This window comes from Oryctolagus cuniculus, chromosome 1 (assembly GCF_051225735.1).
Source record: "Oryctolagus cuniculus isolate XC-2025 breed Fujian yellow rabbit chromosome 1, ASM5122573v1, whole genome shotgun sequence".
NCBI classification, from domain to species: Eukaryota; Metazoa; Chordata; class Mammalia; order Lagomorpha; family Leporidae; genus Oryctolagus; species Oryctolagus cuniculus.
Genome location: NC_142867.1, coordinates 162,607,447 through 162,629,961, shown reverse-complemented (window position 1 = coordinate 162,629,961; position 22,515 = coordinate 162,607,447). Strand labels below are relative to the sequence as shown.

The following is a 22,515-nucleotide window of genomic DNA, read 5'->3' as shown; positions in this document are numbered from 1 at the left end:
TACACGTGCACTTAAGAAGAGAGCACTTCCAATACACTAAAGGCTAAAAACACACGGGCTTCCCTTGTTGAGAATAAAGTGATCCATGGTGAGGTTCAATATTAGCAATTACATAAATGCCGTGTTTCAATCTCTGGAGCAAAGAACAAGAGAGAGGCCCATTTTCCCGGAACACCCCAGTCAACCAGGCCAAGCAGGAAAGGATGCCAAGGAAATGTTCTCCTGAGACTCATGAATACCAGGGCTCAGACCCTGGCATTCCCACAGACAGCTGCCGCGCTGCCCACTCCCTTCACAGAACCATACAGCACTCCGGCAGGCCCTCCATACAGCCCCAGCCACCCAACCCCAGCGGCGCAAGGCTCCTGAAGCACCAGTGACTCCCACACCTGCAGGACCAGGGTCCTTCCAGGGTGACGACAAACCCAGGCAATCCTAGCAAACATCCTGGACGCACAGAGCCGCAGGGCACGGGCACAGCCCACGAATCCCCTGCCTGGCTCCTCCGAACAACTCGGCTTTCTGCTCTAAGCCGCTAAGGAAAGCTGACTGCAGCCACAGAAACAAGCAGCACATTGTTCATCTACTGCCAACCCAACCCAACAGCAAGCCCTGTGGCCGTGCGCATGCGTCCAGTAACCAGCCTTCCTAAATCGGCAACTTACCGCAACGACCTGACTCCAAGATCTTTTCACTCTGGATTTCGGAGCAAAATGAGGTGAGGGGGAGTGCCGAGTTACAGAGCTCTGCCACGTATTTTAACATTTCCCTTATAATAAAACAAAGCCTATGACTTCCTTCACCCCTGCTACCCTCACTACCTTTTCTCACTGAATAGGGCTTGTGTTACTTCTGGCTCTTAAACATCAATTAGGATCTTCGTTTTTATTAGCTAAGTTAAGAGGCCAGCAAGGCACTGACTTTTCATCTAGACCATCCACTTTTTATTCTGTGTTTATCAATGCTGTCTTTGGGTGATTACTGTAGCAACATAGTAACATCATCACTCCCCGGAGTCAGACCTACTTCTGATAGAAGCCCAGGTATCTTTTTTTCAAGTCATGCTCAAAGCAAACAATTTCCTGGGGCCAGCGCTGCAGCACAGGTTAAGCCACGGTCTGCAATGTCATCATCCCACAAACCAGCAAGCCACTGGTTGGAGTCCCAACTGCTCCACTTTTGATCCAACTAATCAGCTAATGAGGCCAGGAAAGCAGCAGAAAATGGGCCCCTGCACTCATGTGGGAGATCTGGAAGAAGTTCCTGGCTCCTGGCTTTGGCCTGGCCCAGCACTGGCTCTTGTGGTCATTTGGGGAGTGAACCAGCAGATGGAAGCTCTCTTTGTCACTCTGTCTCTTCCTCTAATTCTTTCAAATAAATAAATAACAGCATTTCCTGTTAAACTTTGTTGGATTAGGACACATGTATGGTCATGTTTGAGGAGAGTGTCAAGTATGAAAAACCAGGTCCTGGCCAGCGCCGCGGCTCAATAGGCTAATCCTCCGCCTTGTGGCGCCGGCACACCGGGTTCTAGTCCCGGTCGGGGCGCCGGATTCTGTCCCGGTTGCCCCTCTTCCAGGCCAGCTCTCTGCTGTGGCCAGGGAGTGCAGTGGAGGATGGCCCAAGTGCTTGGGCCCTGCACCCCATGGGAGACCAGGAGAAGCACCTGGCTCCTGCCTTCAGATCAGCACGGTGCACCGGTCACGGCAGCCACTGGAGGGTGAACCAACGGAAAAGAAGACCTTTCTCTCTGTTTCTCACTGTCCACTCTGCCTGTTCAAAAAAAAACCAGGTCCTATAGATATACCATTTACCATTTGATCCAATCTCACTATATCCTAATCCCAATAAAAAATATATTTTGGAAATCTTCTAATAGACCATTTGGCCAGAAATAATCTCTATACACTTACAGAATGTCCTGACACAAAGAATGCACTGACATTAGAAATTACAGCTTTTGACACATGTCCTTTTAAAAACTACAAATACATTTTATATCAGCTTATGAAAAATACACACTAGGATGTTATTAGTGAAGGGGTAACGACAGCTCTTCAGTTTCAAGTTGAGATTGAAATGCCAGAAAATGGCAAAAAGGCAGGGTCCCAGGGACTGCCTCTGTGGTGAGCACAGACATCCCCACGTTGCTCTGCACACACAGGCAAACTGGGAAGAACACACTGCGTAGGGAACTGAGGCTGTGGCTTACGAGACTCCAAGGAAAGCAACACAACTTGGGTCCTTACAAAATACTCACCCATCTTCCCACCAACTCCTATTTCTCTCTGAACAAACTACATACTACCCTTTAAGCAAAATGAATTGCCTTTAATTTTTCTGATGCATTATGGAGTACACCCCCTCATGTGTCTGTTTCTCAGCTGACACTGTTTCACGTGCAGTTCTGGCAACTCTTTCAAGAAAGCTGCAGTGAGTTGGTCTCTAACACAAAATATGAATTTATAAGGGACTGAAAGCATCTAGGGACCAGAGAATGGATCTTGCTTACTGTTTCCTTCAAAACATTCACTTCTAAAACTTTTTCATTTATAGGTGGAGCACAGCTACTTCCTTGCCTATTTAAAAACAGTAACCTACCTTGTTTAAAGACATGTGATCTCCCTTGCCAACTCTTAACAAGCAATGCATTCCTAAGGCTGTTTATTTTATTGCTATATGTTTTCCAGGGAAGGTGTTCCTAAGTATCATTTAAGAAAGGCTCCAGCATTTGAACAAACCAATTAACACGTGCTGCCGAAGGAACACTGTGTAACTTCAGCATTATCACAACCTCTAGCAACTGTCAACAACCTGTGGTGAAGGTTTTCCAGGCCTGCGTCCACAGAGCTGTATCAAATATCACTGTTTGCCTTGGTAACAATGCCTTTTCTTGTAGAGAAGACACATGACACCCCTTGTCACACAAACAACCCACAGCAAGCTAGTCCTGAATGGAGAGCAGGAACCACCCATCCCCCCATCCCACCCCCCAAGGCTATGTCTACAGCAGGCAGGCACCAACACATTGAGTGGGGGTACAAATTGTATAAGGAGTCTTTAGCATGGGTAGTTTTTTTTTTTTTTTTTTAGTTTGTTCGTTTTTATTTATCTGAAAGGTAGAACAAGACAGAGACTTAGTCCCCTATCAACCTGTTTACTTCCCAAATTCTAGTAACAGCAGGGACTGGGCCAGGCCAAAGCTGGGAGCTAGGATTTCCAAATGGGTCTCCCACATGGGTAACAGGAACCTAAGTAACTGAGCCATCATCTGCTGCCCCCCAGGGTGCGTATTAGCAAGAAGCTGGGCCAGAAAGAAGCACATGTTAGGCGCTCCAATACCTGATGGAGGTATTTCAAGCAGGGCCTCGCCAGCTGTGCTACAATGCCACCTCAATGTTAAAAAAAGAAAATACATAAACTGGCACCTTCTGACGCTGTCATTTACCTCTAATCACATACAGTTAGGCACAAACCCACTCACTGTCCCGACTGTTAACAGCAAATAGATAGCAAGAAATTATTATGCAGCCATTAAACATGCTTACAAATTCTTAGAACTAAGCTAAGGGGTCTTAAATGACTTTTAAATTCAATGAAAAGTAACAACTTAGTCACTAATTTAGTACATGAGGGGCCATCATGTGGTGCAGCAGGTAAAGCCACCTCTCATGTGATGCCAGCATCCCATGTGGGTGCTGATTCGTCCCAGCCACTCCACTTCCAATCCAGCTCCCTGCTAATGGCATGAGAAAAGCAGAAGATGGGCCAAGTACTTGGGCCCTGCCACCCACACAGGAGACCCGATGAACTGCTTGGCTCCTGGCTTCGGCCTGGCCCAGCCCCAGCAGTGGTGACCATCTGGGGAATGAATCAGTGGATGGAAGATCCAGGTCTCTCCCTTTCCCTGTGTAACTCTTCCAAGTAAGTAAATAAAAATTTTAAATAAAATCATCAGTACGCGTGCGCGTGTGTGTGTTTGTGTGTGTACCCATGTATATCTCAAAAAAAAAAACTTACAAAAAGTACAAATTTTCAAATGCTTGATATACACAATTTATCTAATGGGGGCAGGGAGTTTTGACAAGGAAAACAGAAGCGCCCAATGCTGAGTTTCCATAATAAACAGTATCAAGTAGGCACAGCCAGATTTTATCAACAGCATTAGGAAAATTACTTCTGCTTTTATGACGATGAAAGTTCCTCTAAGAGATTAACTCTCTGCTAAAAGCACCCCAGGGACAGGGTCAAGGTCACAGGTCAGGCTTCTGGGGACCCGTGTTGGGATTTTTCTCTGTACTGCAGCCTGTATGCCCAGCTGGGCCCACTCGGCCCTGTGCAGCCACATCACAAGACTGGCTTATCTCAAAACTGATACCACGCTGGCAAAGCACAGATGTCAAGGCTTCATAGTCAGGGCAGGTGAAGGACATCTCATTTTCATGGCAATGAAACTACTACTGCAGATTTTGAAAACTAAGCCTCATTTCTCTTTAGAGATGGCAGTTTTTAAAAGCACGCACACACATACACACACACCATACACAAAGCCAAAAAAGAATTCGATAAATTATGCAAAGTAGTGATGAAAGATGATACTCCAGAGAGTAAAACAAAATAATCAGAGGTAACAGGCATTTACTAAAAATACACATGGGAAAACTTAATTCTCCCAATAATTATTTCCAAGAGACACAAATCCTAAAATAAGCTATCTGGAAAACAACAAAAAGGTAGAGAAGAAACAGAAAACAGAAAGCTTACTTGTCAAACCCTATGGGATCTTGTGAAGGTGAGAACAAAGATAAATGCAAACTGCAAGTAATTAAAATAAGTGAATTTCATACCTGAATAACCAAGTGCTGCTACAGGGATATACTCGGCTCCCCACCCAGGAGACAGCGGCTTGAGACATCGCCCCGTGCCAGCGAAGAGTACATCATCGCCCCATGTCAGCAGGAAGTAGCTCTAAACACACATCATCGTGCCTCTACCCCTGCTGGACTTCTGGGACTAAGGTAATCCCATACAACTCTTGCTTTATAAACAAAAGGGGGGAATGTTAGTAAAATAATGCAGTCTTAATCTATGGTGCCATCTATACCGTGGACACCATCCTAGGTTCTAGCCCCCACTGCCATTGCTGGAAGCCTGGCAGCCACATGGCCCAATCACAGGTGTCAGCTCCACCCCCATCCTAATGGGATTTGCTGCTCTTCTTTGCCCACCCCCTGGCCAAGTTTTAAGAGGACCTGTTCCTGAACACTTGGCTCTTTCTGTCTCTCGCTCTCCCTTTCTCTCTTACACTCTATTCTTCTTCGCCCCTTCCCTCCGGTCTGTCAGGTTTCCCCCAATAAACCCTTTCCCTTAAAAAAAAAAAAAAAAAAAGACCATTCAATTTGTTCCCAAAATGCCACAAAATAATTTAGTAATTAGAAATGCATCAAAAAATAGAAAACAAAACCATAGAAATGGTAAACCCAAGAACAACAGTCTTTAAAATCCAAAGAGGTAAATCTCTTAAAGTTTACATGAGAGAACAATGAATACAAGTAGAAAATTTTTTTAGAAGATTTTATTTGAGAGGCAGTTAGAGAGAGAGAAAGAGAAAAAGATTTTCCATCTGCTGGTTCATTCCCCAAATGGCTGCAATGGGCCAACCTGAGCTGATCTGAAGCCAGCAGCTTCTTCCTGGTCTCCCAGGCAGGTGCAGGAGCCCAAGTACGTGGGCCATCTTCCATGGCTTCCTGGGCCATAGTAGAGAGCTGGATGGTAACAGGAGCAGTTGGGACACGAACTGGCGCCCATATGGGATGTCAGTGCTGCGGGTAGAGGCTTAGCCTACTATGCCACACTGCCAGCCTCCATAAATGTTTTAAAAGTGCTGTAACAGGGGCGGGTAACACTGCTGCCTATAGTGTCAGCATCCCAAACGGGCGCCACTTTGAGTCCCTGCTGCTCTACTTCTGCTCTAGCTCCCTGCTAATTCGCCTAGGGAAGCAGAAGATGGCCTAAGTGCTTGGGCCCCTGCATCCATGTGGGAGACCAGAAGCAGCCCCTGGCTCCTGGCTTCAGATTGGTCCAGCCCTAGCTGTTGCTGCCATTTGGGGAATGACCCAGTGGATGGACGATCTCTCTCTCTCTCCATTTCTTCCCCCCTCTCTAACTGTATCTCTCAAATAAATCTTCTTAAAAAATTTTTTTAGGCCAGCACCGTGGTTCACTTGGTTAATTCTCCACCTGCGGCGCCGGCATCCCATATGGGCTCTAGGTTCTAATCCTGGTTGCTCCTCTTCCAGTCCAGCTCTCTGCTGTGGCCTGGGAAGGCAGTGGAGGATGGCCCAAGTGCTTGGGCCTTGAACCTGCATGGGAGACCAACAGGAAACTCCTGGCTTTGGTTCAGTGCAGCAGCCATTTGGGGGTTGAACCAATGGAAGGAAGACCTTTCTCTTTCTATCAAATAAAAAAAAATTAAAAAAAAAAAAACAGAGATTTGGACAAAAATACATACACTGCTTTACTATTACAACTGCAAAATTTCAGAAACTTAAAATTATTATACAGACATTACACATGGTTTTGAAGATTTTATTAAACTGAAGAAATGTTTAGTTTACAAACAATCTAAAACAGGGTATGAAATTGAAGAGATTAAATACAAATACACAAATGACTAAGGGAATACAAATGTATTAGCATTTGAATGGTTTGATCTGAAAACTCCTGGGAGACTGATTTTTAATTCTCTAAGGCTTAAACTTGGTGAGAGTGACACAGACAATGCATGTTCAAATGCCTCCTGCCAAATCTTTAGCAGAAATGGAAGCTCTTCTCCCACAGGGCCATTTCCAGCTCATACCTGCCTAGTTGGGGGCCTTAGTCCAATTACTTAACTTCCAAGCTTTGTTTTTATTTCTATGGAAGACAGGAACAATAATAGTGACCAGACAGGGGCACAAAGGAAAAATAAAACAAAGAATGTTAAGTGCTGAACTTTGGCGCTGGCTCTCTGACTATAAATTTTGTCCATTCTGGACAGTTCTGAGCCAGTTCCTCAACTTAACTCTGAATTCACTATCAGCGGACCCCTTGAGGTTGTGCGGTGTGCACTGCAGGAGCACACTCAGATGAGAAAGTCTCACACTGACCAGCTCAGCCGTCTCTTCAAGTTGGCCAACAAACTTGCAAATGCGCCAGCACCACACTCAAGTTCCACGAGGAAGGAACTTGGAGAAGCTTTGCTTTTCAAAAGATTCCCACGGATACATAAGTAGGTTTCGTATTCCCAAACACATGCTTCATCTATATGGCACTTCGCAACCAGGGAATGCTGTGACAATCCTGGCTGGCTCCAATCCATGCAGGACAGACTCAAACAACGAGTTGTGTTCTGTGGAAGAAACTTTCAAGCTCGTGTTTGCACAGGCTACATGGAAGCACGCACACAGCCATGCTGCAAGGCGGACTTTCCCAACGTAAGAGCTACAGGCACAGAACTTTGGGGCCTGGTGGGTTAAGCTGCCACTCACAATGCCAACATTCCATATCGGAGTCCTAGTTGAATCCCAGATGGCTCTGTCCCCAACCCAGCTTCCCACCAATGTGCCTGGGAAGGCAGCAAAGGATGGCCCCAAGTACCTGTGCCTTTGCCTCCCGAGTGGGAGACCAGGATGGAGCTCCTGGCTCCTGGTTAGGTGTGGGCATTTGGAGAGTGAGGCATCAGATGGAAGATCCGTTTCTCTCTGTGTCACTCTGCTTTTCAAATAAGTAAGTCCTTCAAAGAAAAGGCTTGAAGATGACGCTGTCGCCATTTTCTGTCCAGTAGTAAGCAGTTGAGAAAGGGGACAGGTGAAGAGCCTCATGGGAATAAATGGTCTCCAGGCCACAGGTTTACTGAAATTACACTCAGCTTGCTCCACACACCTAGGGATCTTCAAAAGGATGTGGGCATGGGTCAGCAAAGGAAAAACAGAGGAAGTCAGACCTTGGTTCCCCCTACCCTGGCCACAGGCAGGTTTGCACACGGTGCAGCCAATCACCATCCTAGCCTCGGAGGCTGCACTCAGTGAAGCGGTCCCCACAGCAGCCACGTTTGTGCCAGGTGACTTTGTCTCCCACTGAGCATCATCGCCAGTGTGGAAACAAGTGGCCTTCCCAAGAGAAGCCCAAAGTAACAGATTACCAAAGACAGTCACATGCGTTTCACCAATGTGAGAGGGTGAACTGGCATAACCAGATCTGGGCCCTCGAGAATCTCACTTAAGCCGCATACAGACTAAGCAGTTAACAGCGTATCAGCTGTAAAGGTGTACAGCTGCGTCCACACTCAGATCATGCGGAGGCCAAAAGCAGACAAGAGCAGTAATAAGCATACTCTGGGCCTGCAGATATTGGCTAACAGTAATAGCAAGCCATCATGCTATCAGTATACTTTATTTTGCTTTTTTTTTTTTTAAAGATTTACTTATTTATTTGAAAGTCAGAGTTAGAGGGAGAGGGAGAGGGAGAGGCTCTTCCATCTGCTGGTTCACTCCCCAAATGGCTGCAGCTTGGCCAGGCTAAAGCCAGGAACTTCTTCCTGGATCTCCCACATGGGTGCAGGGACCCAAGCACTTGGTCCATCATGCACTGCACTCCAGGTGCATCAGCAAGAGTGAGACCAGAAGTGGAACAGCTGAGATGTGAACCAGCACCCATATGAGATGTTAGCATGTCACAACGCAGGCCACAAGATTCTGATTTTTTAGAACAATGCAACGTCTCCCAGGGAAAACACATCAACAACTCTGGATTTAGTTTCAACGACACTGCTCACCTAGAGCTCATGGATAAGAGACTAACAGTTTCACCTCCTGCTGGAAAATAGACACGTAAGTATAATCACGAGTCTGAAACTGAAACTCTGCTTGTTTTAGCAATGCCAAGTACTGGTGAGCTGTACCCACAGGCTTATCTCTGCAGTAACATCACATTATCAGTGGCAATGAGAGAAGTCCCACAAGAAATAAACTGCACATTTATTCTCAAACACAATGCCTAGAGCTGACACAGAATACATCACTCCACATACACAAGGGCTATTCAGAGTTCCCAGTTAATGGAATACTCACAGTTTAGGACCAAACACAAAGCACAAAGAACAGAAATATAGACAAAGTTGTCATCTTAGGGACATGATAAGAGAACTGGCTTCCTGGCAACAGAGATGTGGTGAGGGCTATATATATAAAACAAAATTATCTTCCACCGAGGGTCAGTAAGTAAAATAAAGTCTGATAAAGTGAACAAATCAAAGACCATGACTTTGCACAGAGCTACACACTATAGCCTGGATCCCCCTTTTCTCCTAAGTAGGATTTGGCTATCAGTGTGGAGCTCAAATGTTTTCCCATGTGTAAGATATGAACAGCAGGACTCACTGCACAAAAATGAAAAGCACACATTTTCAAGGGGAAAACAGATCCTCGCCAGTTCATGCTGTATTCCACAAAGATTTTCTTGCACTCATCGAACAAATATTTAGTGAATTCCAACTAAGAGCCAAACATCAAGAAGGCAGAAAAAAAAAAAAAAAAAAAAAAAAGAGAGAGAGAGAGAGAGGCCCAACTTTTTCCTGGAAGAAGGCTCCAAGCTCCTCTCTTCAGTAGTGAGACTTAAGGCTCTTGTTCCGTGAGCTGATGTGGTCCAGTGTCTTACAGAGAACAAGGCACTATCCTGAGCATCACCTCACGTCATCCTCACGCTAACTCCAAGAATGGACAAGTGATCGTTACTCATCCCACTGACAGGTTATGAAACTGGAGCTTGGAGAGGCAGCTGGAACCGAGGGCGCTGCTGATCTCAGCTCACCACACCATCTCCCCGGGGGTGGGAGACGTGCACAATCACTCTGAGCCCTTCATTAGGAACAGGATCCAGAGCAGCTTTTTGCCTGTTCCCATCCTCCCCAAAAGCCAAGGTCATTCAGTTCTAGTACCTGTAGAAAATGCAATTTACTTAGTTTGAACAAGCCTAACTTCAGAAAGATATAAAATGGGTCATTTGCAAGAGATCCTTTTGCCATTTCTACTCCACATGCAACTTAACCGACAGCCTGGACTGCAGCCCACCATACAGCTCTCTTCACTGCGCCATTTCCATTGTTTCCTGAAAGCACGACTCGTCCTTACTGCCTTCCTTGTTACAGACTCTTAACCATCTGTGTGCTACGGCAGCACGGCTCACACAAGACTGAAACAGGAAAGCTCAGATGAAACTATCACCTGCTGCTGTGTAAAACCTCCATGACATTCTACCAAGAACCTTAGGTTATTTTTCAATATTCAATCCACTGTCAAAACCCCTTCTGCAACATTATGACTTGGGGTGACCTGACTTTAACACATCCCATTCAAACAGCAATTAAGGCAGTCTGGCAGTAAATACCCACAGCATGAAATAAATAAAAAGTACTAACTTTGACCCAGCTATTCCACTTCTGGGAATTTGTCCTATGGAAATAACTTGATAAGCACACATTATTAAGTGATTTCAATGATTCTCAATGTAATGTTATTTATGATAATACAAAATTGGAAGCAACCAAAGTAATTGTCAGAGATGGTTTTAGCAGATATAAGTGGGGGCGGGCATTTGGACTACAGGGTACAACACAGGCTAGGATATCCTCAACCAACATGGAATGTTTGGATTCTGTTCCCGCCTGCACTCCCGATTCCAGCTTCCCGCTAATAGAGGCCCTGGGAGGAAGCAGTGATGGCTCAAGTAACTGTGTTCCCGCCACCTAACGTGGGAGACCTGGATTGAGTTCCCAGTTCCCCAAAGCCCATCACCGGCATTTGGGGGAGTGAATCAGCAGAGAGCAGCATTCTCTGTGTCTATTTCCCTCATTTTTAACAGGGGGGCAGAGGGGCACTGTGGCACAGCAGATTAAGTTACTATCTGCAGCACTGGCATCCCATATGGGCACCAGTTCAATCCTGGCTGCTCCATTTCCAATCCAGCTCCCTGCTAATATGCCTGAGAAAGCAGAAGAAGATGGCCCAAGTGCATGGAGCCCTGCACCTAGTGAGAGACCCGGATGAAGCTCCTGGCTCTGGTTTGATCCAGCCTTGGTCGTTGTGGCTTTTTGGGGAGGAACCAGAGGATGGAAGATCTCTTTCCTCTGTCTCTCCCTCTTTGCTCTAACTCTGACTTTTAAATAAATAAATAAATCTTAAAAAAAATGTTGATGCCTGCTCAAAAAATTTTAACTGTACCCACAAAAAGGTATGCTAGGCAGCCACCAAAAATACACGTCTACAAATATTAACATGAAAAGATACATGTGCTTTCTGTGCAATGAAAAATGCACTCATAATAGGATACATATGACCTCCATGTTATGCGAGCAAACAAAAGAAAACTCGCCAACTATTGAAAGAGAAAAACATGATCTCCTATATCCATCTGAAAGTTCCAATCCTCTCCCCAAAGCCGAGAATTAAATTTGCTCTCCTTCCAACAGCCTTTCAACAATTCCTGGTAGGGCATGGTTTCCAGTCCATTTACCTCCCTGGGTTGCCCTCTTAAAATGTAGATCTGGTCTGAAAACAAGCCCTTGGAGGCAGCCAAATCAAGGCAGGAAACAACGGGATGATTATGTCCTTCACTGTGAATACTGTGCCACTAATGCAGCCGGAGATGGCCAACAATGTCAAACACTTGGCCAGAATCGTCAGTCTTTTTAACAAGCACAGCCACAGATCTGGGTTTCCCTACTCTATAAACATGAAGCCCTTTTTTTCCCCACTCTGGGAAACTGCATTCAGTAGACTGTAATTGTGCACTTGCTCATGTCGATCGTCTTCAGGTTTCCAAAGCCTTCTTCTATCCTGACTGCTGACAGCCAACTGGTTGGCTTCCGGCCCCACACTAGGACAGACACAAATCTGATGCACCTTTCTTTACCTTTTCTTTAAATTTACTTATTAATTTGAAGGGCAGAGTTATAGAGAGATAAACAGATCTTCCATCCACTGGTTTACTCCCCAAATGGCTGCAAAGGTTGAGGCTGGGCCAGGCTGAGGCCAGGAGCCTGAACCTCCATCAGGGTTTCCTGTGTGGATGCAGGGGCCCAAGCATTTGGGGCATCTTTCACTGCTTTCCCAGACACAGTAGCAGGGAGCTGGATTGGAACTGGAGCAGCCAAGAGTTGAACTGGTGCTCAGATGGGATGCTGGCATCGAAGGCAGAGACTTAACCAGCTGTATGTCAAGGTTAGTCCCAGCACCTATTGTTTATCCAAGACCACTCTACCCAAACTAGGATACCATTACATTTGTAAAACACTTGTCAAACTGTTTTATGTGAGACAACTGGAAAACAACTGTAAGTTGAAACAAACACAAACACATTTAAAAAATAAAATACAGGCCGGCACCACAGCTCAATAGGCTGATCCTCTGCCTGTGGCGCCGGCACACCGGGTTCTGTCCCGGTTGCCCCTCTTCCAGGCCAGCTCTCTGCTGTGGCTTGGGAGTGCAGTGGAGGATGGCCCAAGTGCTTGGGCCCTGCACCCCATGGGAGACCAGGATAAGTACCTGGCTCCTTCCATCGGATCAGCGCAGTGCGCTGGCCGCAGCGTGCCAGCCATTGGAGGGTGAACCAACGGCAAAGGAAGACCTTTCTCTCTCTCTCTCTCTCTTTCTCACTGTCCACTTTGCCTGCCAAAAAATAAATAAATAAAATAAAATACCAAGTGTATTTATGTGAAAACCTGGAAGTTCAAAGCCATTTAGTTTCTGGTTATACTCTCAAAGTCTCCTTCTATCTTGCCCACAACGTACCCCTGCACCTTCACCCCTTTGTATCATCCAAAAGACATCAACTGTCTTCTTCCTTTGTGATACCTGGATAGAAAAATCTGGGTAGCCATGGCAAGGCAGAGACATGAATGCACAAACAACTCAGCCTGCAATGCCTCCAAAAATCCAACTTACCCATAAAATATCCTAAGAAACTGCAATCAAACACCCTGCTTTATTCTGATATCCCCTCGTAGCAACACTGCGCTATCGAGGGGTGTCTACTAAAGGCATGTTCTTGGGAAACCCATGCTGACCTAGCCATGACTATGTCCAAAGGAAACAAAACCCTCATATCTTCTTCCATGTATCCCATTAGGGGATGAGGTCACACTTACTTGTTAGCAAGGTCGATGACAGAACAGTGAGTAAGACAGAGCTTGTGTTCTAGGATGAAAAAACGATGACACACATGCCGTAGGAAAGTTCCAGAAACACGAACACACTGGTCTGCAAGAATGAACAGCGCTACCTGGTTGGCACACCATGTATGTGAAATGGAGTGAGAATGTTAGGACTAGCACATATGGTAGGAAAGCCACAATGACAGAAAGTACTTCAAAAAGCAGGTGGACAAATGGCAATTAAAGATAACTATCTTGGTGCAAAAAACAGTTTGAGATCCACAATTTTCTCATAATACACATTTTCCAAGAACCTTCTGAAAAAGCTTTTATTTATTCTGAGAACACTCAAATTTTGCTAGGGAATCAACTTTCAACTTTCTAGGTCACACTTAGAAAAATCCACCAGGGGCTAGCACTGTGGCACAGCAGGTAAAGCCCCCACCAGCAATGGTTCTAGTACTGGCTGCTCAGCTTCTGATCCAGCTCCACGCTAACACACCTGGGAAAGCAGTAGAAGATGGACCAAGTACTTGGACCCCTGCCACCAAGTGTGAGACTCAGTCATCGTACACAATAGGGGAGGGAACCAGCAGATAGAAGATCTCACTGTCTCTCCCTCTCTTCTATCATTTTGTCCTTCAAATAAATAACAGTTTAAAAAAGAAAACCTATCATTTTCTGTTTCAGCAAACAGATTTCAATTTCTGAGAAACACCTGCCCATCTTTTCAGTCTCTTTGGCCTTTATCCTGTCCTCTAGCATTGTCAGTGGAAATCAACACATCAGGGTGGGCACCGTGGTGCAGGGGGTCAAGCCACCACTTCAGACCCCTGAGTCCCATATCAGAGTACCAGCTCCTCCACTTGATTTGGCTTCCTGCTAATGAGATCCAGGGAGGTGGCAGGGGATGGCTCAGTACTTGAGTCCAGGCCGCCCATGGCAGAGACCCAGATGGAGTTCTGGGCTCCTAGGTTTGTCCCGGCTCAGCCTTGGCTGGTGGAGGCAGTTGGGAGCATAAGCCAGTAGACAGAAGAACTCTGTCTCTTTTGTCTCCTCTCTATTACTCTACCATTCATGTTTTTAAAACAACTGCCAAGGGGCCTGTGCTGTGGCACAGTGGGTTAACGCCCTGGCCTGAAGGGCCGGCATCCTATATGGGCGAGACCCAGTTCGAGACCCAGCTGCTCCACTTCCGATCCAGCCACGGCCTGGGAAAGCAGAAGATGGCCCAAGTCCTTGTGCCCTTCACCCGTGTGGGAGACCTGGAAGAAGCTCCTGGCTCCTGGCTTTGGGTGCAGCTCTGACTGTTGCGGCCAGTTGGGGAGTGAACCAGCTGATGGAAGACCTCTCTCTCTGCCTCTCCTTCTCTCTGTGTAACTGACTTTCAAATAAATAAATATTTTAAAAAATAAAAACAGCTGCCAAGCACGATACAGCAGTGCTGTGAAGTTTTCTGAAATGTGAAAGGCTGTGACCTAAAAGTGACAAGGCATGCTTCATGGAAAAACCCACTATCACAGACCTTCACACCCACATGCAGTTAGGCTGTGCATCAGTGAATGAACAACATATACTACACAAAATGTCTTCAAACAGATGCATACAAGAAAACAAATTACTGGGCAGACGTTTGTTGGAGGAGTTGACTCAGGGGTGGGACCCTCTTACTCCACATCAGAGTACTGAGTTCCAGTTCCTGCAAATGCCAATTCTGGGAGGTGGTGGTGATGGCTCAAGTATTTTGGTTCCTACCACCCATATGGAAGAGCAAGCCTGAGTACCTGGCTCCCACCTGGGGCCTCAGCACAGCCCTGGCCACTGTGGGCACTTGGGAAGGGATACAGTAGACAGGAGAACTCTGCCTGCCTTTCAAATACATTGAATAAATACATTTCAACAATGTTTAAACAGAGCCTTCAGAAAATGAAACTCTTCATTCACTTTTGGTCTAATATTTTTAAACCCTATATTATGAAAAACCTCAAATATATGTAAAAGTGAAGAACATACTAAAGTGAAACCAGTGTACCTATCATTGAACTTATCAATATTTTTCCAGTCTTTTTTATGTAGCCCCCCTCCTATTTTTATTATTCTGGACCTATATTAAAGAAAAACCAAGACAATATGTACATTTCTCCTGCAAGGCTTTCAGGGTCCATTTACAACTGACCAGGAAACTTGTTTTTAACAATAGCACTATGCCACTATCAATTTCTTGTGAAGAACACAGCGCATATTCTGTTATTGTCTCACACAGGGGGTGCATTCAAAAGACAATACCAACAAGGTCACCCCATTGCATCTTGTTAGCTGGGATCACGGTGAGGCTAAGGCAGAGGGATGAGCCCTAAATGAGCTGGTGACAGGGAGCAGCTCATTCAATTAAGGTAATTAAATTAGAGGCCTGGCCCAAGAAAGTGAAAAGGAACAAAGAAAACTACACCTATTCAGGAACATCAGAAGGCAAAGCAACAGCCAGAGTAAAGGCACCAAAGGGACTAGAACTTCATTTTGGTAAGAAGACTAGGAGAAGTAAATGAATTACCTCAATGGAAAAAGGTCCATTTTGGATCAATTGAGTAATGGATAACAATAATTAAATAGGAAACCTTATAGTCACTGTATCCAGTTTATTTCATTTCTCAAACCTGACTTTCATAAACACTCTTGTATATCATGGCACTTTTTAAAAATAAGTATATAGTAAGGTTAAAATAATCAAGGGTACAAGGTTATATTTTATTTCATTCTAGAGACCAAAATGAAGTAAGCCTAAAATGCCACATAAGGAAGGTAACACTGGTACAACTGAGGATCTCTACTTCCTAGATTCTTGTCTGTCCTTATCTCTACCTCAATTTCTCCTGCAAAAAAATGAAATACATATGGATTGACAATTTATCAGGATGATGGCTAACATCACAAGTTACTTACTAAGTTAGTATAAGATGCTTATTATCATATAAGATGCTTATCATTATACCTATTTTACAGAAGTGAAAACTGAGTCCTTGTGGCTAAGCAATACTGTCAGAGTCACATCCAATAATCAGAAACACTGGGAATATACAACTGGCCTGGCTTACTCCTGAGACTGAGAGTCAACCCCTTCTCAGAGGAGACCACTATCAAAAACCCAAGAGTAAGCTCACATTGAACTTCCCTCTGCCTCAATACACAGATGCACACACACAGGAATTTCAAATGTAATAATCACATTGATTTTTTAAGAAGTAAATCAATAAATTCAAATACTTTTCAGAGTTTTCAGGTTCATTATCAGAAGCAGCTCCAAAATTTCTCTTCCTCCTTAAAATATTTTTAAACATGCTTGTGTTCAGTTGTATTGTTTTTGTTTTTCCTTCCAAGTGAAGTCAAGACAGATTCTAGAGAAAGAACTGCAATTTCTCACCCCCCCAACAACTTTATAGTTTGGAAATAAACTTACTTTTTTAATTACATTGTCCATGAGCTTTATTTATCTAGTCTCATTCTACTTGGAAAGGCAATGAGACAGAAGGCTGGAGAGAGAATTTCATCTGCTGGTTCTTTTCCTAAATGTGTACAATAGCAAGGGCTGAGGTCAGGTCGAAGCCAGGATTCCAGAACTCAGCCTGGGTCTCCCACATGGGTGACAGGGATGTGAATACTTGAGCCATCACCTGTGCCTTCCAGGGTGCGCATCAGCAGAAAGAACCAAGAGCAGAGCCAGGACTCAAACCAGGCCCTCTGACAGGGGCTGGAAATGTCCCAAGTGGCGACTTAACCACTGCCAGCCCCTGCAGTAATATTTTAATTAGAGCAGTAGGATTAGAAAGTAGTTCTCTTAAGTATAGCTCTGGAAAAGTTTAATGATTGCTTTAAATATGACCACTGGTGTTTGTCTACACACAAGTTAATGATGTTATTTTAACATTACGAAGGTTAGAAGCAGAAGGGTTGTCAGCATCTTTATCACCACCACAGGATAATTGTAGCATTTCAAAGGAATTTTTTCCTAATTGTATTTTGAGAAACGCATTTTTAACAACACGTATGCACTGTGAACCCACAGATCTTGTCAAATCAAATATTTTATATTCCAGTACAAGTCTGAGCACATCAAATCAGAGAATTCCACAAGGCTTACTAAGCCCGCCCCTGTGATCTAACTCCCAGCCAAGCACGAACCTTACACTTTCTGGTCACTGCCACTAATTCACAGCCACTGCAAGGAGAGGAGGAGAAAACCCCACACAACTTTGGGCACGAAGACATTCCCGAGGGACAGCAAAACCTGCAATACAAAAACCAGGTGTCTTACTGAACTGGCATCTGCACGCTGATTTATTCACTGGAGTCAGAGTTTCCTTAGCAGAGTGGGGGGACTAGCCGTACCCCTAGCAGTGTGGAAGACTTCACTCAGAGGGCTGACCGAGTACGTTTGCACAGCTCAGTCAGGGGCCATCATGTACATGTGTAGGAGGCAGGGGTGGCAGGTACCCCCCATGTCTTCCCAATAGTGCAACAATCCTCGGGAAATCGTGGTGCCCTGGTGGTACAAGGCATCAGATCCCCTTCTGCTCTGGCTAGCAGATGTGGTCTCAAACTGGGAAATGGCTTTCCCAGTGACTAAGCCATCTAATTTCATTAGCACTCATTACTGCCTCCTGATTCCACTGTCTTACAACTTACTAGTGATTCCCCAAAGCTTAATTTTATGTACTAACTTCACTGGGCTAAGGGATAACCAGGTAGCTGGTAAAACATCATTTCTGGATGCATCTGTCAGGGTACTGCTGGCAGAGCTGAGTATCTGAATTAGTGTGTAAATAAAGAAGACTGCCCTCACCAAGGTAGGCAGACATCTCCAATTCACCGAGGGTCCAAATGAAGCAGAAAGGTAAAAAAAAAAAAGCCAACTTCCCTGCTTTCTGAGTTGGGATTCACACCTGTGGTTCCCCTGGTGCTCAGCTCTTGGACTCAGACTGATTTTACATCAGTGCTGGTTTACTAGCTTGCAATGGCTTCCTGGGACTTCCTGGTATGAGCCAGCTCCTGTAATGAGTTTTTCTTATATACACTGCTATATACCCAATTGGTTCTGTTTCTCTGGAGAATCCTAACGCACCTAGGAATCTATAAGAGATACAAACTCATAGGCCAGTGCCATATCCCCCAAATCAAAGTCTGGGGTGGGGACCCCCCGTCTGTGTTTTAATATAGCCCTCCAGGGGACTCAGATGCACAGTATAGTTTCAGAACCACCATCTTAAACTATATGTATACACATATATATTTTTAAGATTTTATTTATTTGACAGAATTACAGACAGTGAGAGGGAGAGAGAAAGGTCTTCCATTCTCTGGTTCACTCCCCAAATGGCTGCAATGGCCAGAGGTGGGTCAATCCAAAGCCAAGAGCCAAGAGCTTCTTCCAGGTCTCTGATGCAGGCGCAGGGGCCCAAGCACTTAGGCCATCCTCCACTGCTTTCCCAGGCCACAGCAGAGAGCTGGATCAAAAGAGGAGCAGCCAGGACTAGAACTGGCGCCCATATGGGATGCCAGCTCCACAGGCAGAGGATTAACCTACCCTGCCACAGAGACAGCCCCAAACTATATATATTTTTAAATATTTTATTTATTTACTTGTAAGGTAGAGTTACAGAGAAATGTAGAGACAGAGAGAAAGGTCTTTGATTCACAGGGTCACTCCCCAAATGGCCACAACGGCTAGAGCTAGGCTGATCCAAAGCCAGGAGCTTCTTCCGGGTCTCCCACGCAGGTGCAGGGGCCCAATCACTTGAGCCACCCTCCACTGTTTTCCAAGGCCATAGCAGAGAGCTAGATCAGAAGAGGAGCAGCCAGGAAACGAGATGGTAGCCATATGCGATGACAGAACCACAGGCAGAGGCTTAGCCTACTACACCACACCACCGGCCCTGCAATAAACTATATTTTTAAAGCAGTCACTCATTGTCATTGGATTGGGCTTAATTTCCAAACCTATCAAGTGTACTTTATTAATTTCCTTATCTATCCATGAAAGTGCATTCAAACAGAGGGAAGTTTTGAATCAAACCAAAGCTCAGTAGAAGCAAATGACTAACATGAAATTTGGCAGCTGGATTCTATTTTTCTCACACTTCGTCTATGTAACAAAACTCTGACAACAGACTGGCAAATACAGCATAAAACTAATATTAAAAATGAAGAAAAGCTGTTAAACCAGTGCTGATATGATTCAGTCCAAGTTCAAGAGCTGAGAATCGGGGGCGAGCCAGTGGCCTGAGCCCCAGCCCAAGCCTATGGACCCGAGACCAAGGAGCGCTGGCGTCTGGGGCGGAAGATGAAGGTCCCAGCTCAGCCAGAGAGGAGGTTTGCTTTTCCTAAACCTTTCTGTTGTATCTGGTCCCTTGGCGAGTTGGAGATGCCCACCCGCCCTGCTGAGGGGCGTCCTCTGTACTTACATACTCACTCAGACGCTCAACTTGTCCAGCCCACACTGCTCAGGTTCCCAGTGTCTCCTCCAGGACACTCGGCCTCAGTCCTCACGGACTCCCAACAGCTGCCCAGCGTGAAGGGGACTCTCCAACCAGACTCACAGGGCACAGCGAGGGCCCCAGCCTCACCACACCCCACCCGGTGCCCTTGGAAAGCTCACTTCTCCACTTGAGGCCTTCATTTCCCCCCAAGATGAAAATTACAGCACAATCTCCCAAACTGAACATCCAAGATGGTCCGGTTCTTGGCTGAGAGGCCTGCCTGGTCTGTCAGGTGTGCTCTCTCCATTGTTTCTCTTCATTAAACTTTGCTAGCATGCTTACTGCTGAAAAACAGAAAGAAAATTCAGGGGCTAGCACTGTGGCTTAGCAGGTAAGGCCTCTGCCTGCAGCGCTGGCATCCCCTGTGGCTGCTGGTTCAAGTCCTGGCTGCTCCACTTCCCATGCAGCTCCCTACTATGGCCTGGGAAAGCAGTAGAAGATGGCCCAAGTCGTTGGGCCCCTGTACCCGCATGGGAGACCTGGAAGACACTCCAGTGTCCTGGCTTCGGATTGGCGCAGCTCCAGCCATTGCGGCCAGCTGGGGAATAAAGCAGTGAATGGAAGACCTCTCTCTCTCTCTCTCTGCCTCTCCTTCTCTCTGTATAACTCCGACTTTCAAATAAATTATCTTAAAGAAAAAGACAAGAAGTGAAGTCCAGTGCTTACACCAAGTAGCCCTTAATGCACAACATCAATTTTATCATCACTAACAGGACTATTCACTGCTAAAACATTTAGGAACTTCTCTCATCCTAGAAGGCAGAGATTATAACCACAGACATGGTTTCTACAGAAAGCATGGTAAAAACAATTCTTTTAAATAAAAGTGACAAGGTAATTGTACTCACTCCTAACAAAGGATCCTACACTGGAAAATAGCTGCATTCTGCAAACAAAACCAGTGCATGCAACATCTCACCACAAACCCAGGGAGAGTATTTTGTAACATTGTCTTCCAAAGATCCCTATAGTGTCATCGCACAAAAAGCCACGGCACAGCAAGAATGCGAGCAGATTAAAGAAGGTGATTGAATGTATTAAAGAAATTACATTTTGGCAAGGCTGAAGTAGAAGGCAGGCAAAATTCCAAGCCTCCTTTGGTTCATTCAATTAAGTACTCCCTTTCCTTTTTAGAGCTGATAATACTGAAAGATTTTATTTTATAATGAAAAGATCAAAAAGCCACATGGAAAAAGAACCAGCTCACTTAAGAATGTCTTAAAATGCACTGGGTCGACAGGCCTGTTTTTAGCAAATACAGTTTAACGCACATTGGGGAAAAGATGGGGCGAAAAGGGGCATGCTGCCTCCATCCTGTTACAGATCCGCGTTTGACTCTGTGCCTCGCCACTCACCAGCTAACTCACCTTAGCAAGTCCCTGAGCTCGCCACTTGGCCACCTTGCTTCTGTTCACCATTCTCCTCCTGTGCATCTCCCCATAGCAATTTCAGCGCCCTCATTTGTTCCTTCAGTGGGCTACAGCCCCTTCCTAGCTCAGGGCCTTGGCGTCTGTTCTCCCTACAGCCCTCAGAGCACCTGCTCCCAACTTGGACTCGGCTGATTTTACTGGCTTTCCAGGGCTCATGGCACTTCTTGGGAAAGCCTTCATACCTAAACTAGGTTAGATCCTCCTGTTACATGTTCCCTTTACTGCTTTTGGTAACTCAAGGCAGCACTGTAATAGCACTGTTCTTTTGGAACTTTGTTTCATGTGAATCTGGTCCACTGGACTGCATCCTGCGTGGAAGCAGGGACCACAGCTGTCCAGTGCTGTATTCCTATCACCGAGCACCAGGTCTGGCACTGTCCCAGCAAAGCAGGGTACCACCTCCTTTCACAGGGTTGGGAGGTAAACACACTTTTGGATCAGGTGGATTCTCCATCATGCAACATTGTCAGATAAGAAAAATCAATTCTTTCAACATCTTCCTGGTTTTCAAAAGCAGAATCCAGGAAGAAAAAAAAAAAAAAACTTAACAACAACGGTGGACCCTCCAAACTTAGACAGCTGTCTTCAGATTTAAACTTCTGGGAATGTTGCCTACAAAACCAAATAACCTGGTGAAACTGGTATCACGTGGCTTACAGCTCTATCTCCCATCAAAGAGGGAAACAGGTAGATTGGTCTATTTTCCCACTTGTGCTCATTCTTCTCCTCTAATCTACCTGTACTGCAGATGGGAAGAGCCCCAGGGGCTGCAGGGGCAGAGCTGCCTGGGATTCTCAGCGCAGTTTCAGTTCTTCAAAGCTGCACACCCATACTGACCACAAAGTGCCATCCCCTCCTTGTCCTGGGCTTTGGACATGGCTGCCTTCCACCGTGGCTTTCTTCTTTCTCTAGCTCTCTCGGACTCTCTCAAGATCTGAGGCCCAGTGACACAGCATGAAGAGGGCTGGATTTTAAGACCCCAGTGGCTACACTGCCTTGGAGGGGAAATTCTCCTGGCGCCTGGGAAAAGGAAAAGGGTTACATACAGAAAGAAGGTGGATGGTGCAAGCAAAGAATGGAAACAGGAAAAATAAGGACAGGAGGAAAAGACTGCTGGGCCTCTGGCTCCTAACCAGCCCCCTCCTCCCATGACTCCTAAGCCCTAGCCCTGACAGGCGGCTAGCTGCTGCCTGTTGCCGCCCCCTTGGGAGAGAATTTAACCCCATCAAGGCGGCCAAGCTGCTCTCCACAGTGTTTTGAGAAGATGTCCTATCTGTTTTCGCTGCTCAGCCCTAAGGAAAATACCTTTCAGCTCTGCAACTGGGCAGAGGTGCGGATGTGAGGAGCAAGGAGTGGCCACCACCAG

The 22,515-nt window shown here is 45.7% G+C and overlaps 1 protein-coding gene across 9 annotated transcripts in view; it reads right to left on the bottom strand.

Moving 5' to 3' along the window:
* The window catches only part of KANK1 (KN motif and ankyrin repeat domains 1), a 217,675-nt gene that overhangs the window by 148,852 nt on the left and 46,308 nt on the right, over window positions 1–22,515 (bottom strand). The window contains exon 2 of one of the 9 annotated variants that reach the window (XM_089337140.1): window positions 17,366–17,471. The exons of 7 other annotated variants lie outside the window; for them this stretch is intronic. The gene's annotated coding sequence lies outside the window, so the exon portion shown is untranslated. Of the gene's footprint in view, window positions 1–4,847; window positions 5,044–17,365; window positions 17,472–22,515 lie in introns of those variants that run through there. One more of the 9 variants, XM_070051198.2, reaches the window with a different exon arrangement.